Here is a 1,176-nt window from a genome sequence, read left to right as displayed (position 1 = left end):
CCTTTCCATATACTCCCTGCACCATGGCCCCCCATGTGTCTCACTGTGCGCAAACACAGCCAGTCATGCTTGCATCCATGGAGAGTCCGATGGCCAGGCTTCCTTGCATACTTTTAACCTGTGTATCACCCTGTCTTATACACTTCCAGCCTGATGCAGCATTGCACGTGGTATTAGCCCGTTGCATCTGCAAGGAAAATTACTCCCTGTTGAGAAGATCAATGCAGCGCTTAGTTCAGCAACCCCCTTCTTTGTGGGCTGACCTGATTTTAGTGGGAGATGACTCCATGCTCTCCACTAGATACTTTAAAGTTTAGATACTTGCAACCCATTCCCCGTCTCCTACCCTTCACCCCCAGTCCGCTACACGGACACATACATACGCCACACCGAGAAAACCAGCAATAGCAGACTGGGAGCTGCATTGCTGCCTTGGGTGGGTTAACCTTTTGACTGCCTAAGCCTTGCTGTGACATACCAAACGGTATCAGTCCGAGACGCACATGAGAGCTAAGCTGCAGCAGGGAAACCCCGGGAACTGAGGAGAGGGAACGACGTTTTCAGGACCCAACATGGACCTGAATAAGGAGGTTCAAGGCAACCCCCCACTGGGCACTAGCTGTTAGACATAATGCGATGGAGGATGGCTGGAGAGACAAAGGGAAGCAACCACTAGCTTCTTTCCTCTTTCAGCCCTTCAGGATAGCCACAACGGCATATTCCCCCTGCCCGTCCAGGTGGCCTGCAGACAGGGCTGCCTCGTCCAGCCTGCAGCCAGAGACAAGGGGACCGCGTCTCCTCCACATGTCATTCTATAGCCCTGACCCAGTTTCACCAAGGCCCTCGCAGCCACCAGCCTGTCCCTCCCTGAGCTCACTCCCTTGTTGCCCCTCCTCGCCAGCACTTTGCTTTTCCCCTTTCATATTTACTTTCAGGTCTGGAGGGACAGAGCTTGCCATCGCCTTGTGTCCTCCTAACCTTTCCCCGCCACATTGTCCTCTCTTGGCATTTGGAAACAAGTGCAACATTCAGGGAAGCCAAAGCAGACAATGCCTGCCTGAAGGTAATAATGCTGCAGGCAAGTGTATCGGGTGTCGACTAACACAGGGCACCCAATAGCTTTTCACTGTGTCTTTTTTAGGAAGAGCTTTCTCAGTCTTGGTATCTCTCAGATTA

Source organism: Alligator mississippiensis, chromosome 13, assembly GCF_030867095.1.
Source record: "Alligator mississippiensis isolate rAllMis1 chromosome 13, rAllMis1, whole genome shotgun sequence".
NCBI lineage: Eukaryota > Metazoa > Chordata > Crocodylia > Alligatoridae > Alligator > Alligator mississippiensis.
The sequence above is the reverse complement of the archived record's forward strand: the minus strand, read 5'-3'. Positions refer to the sequence as shown.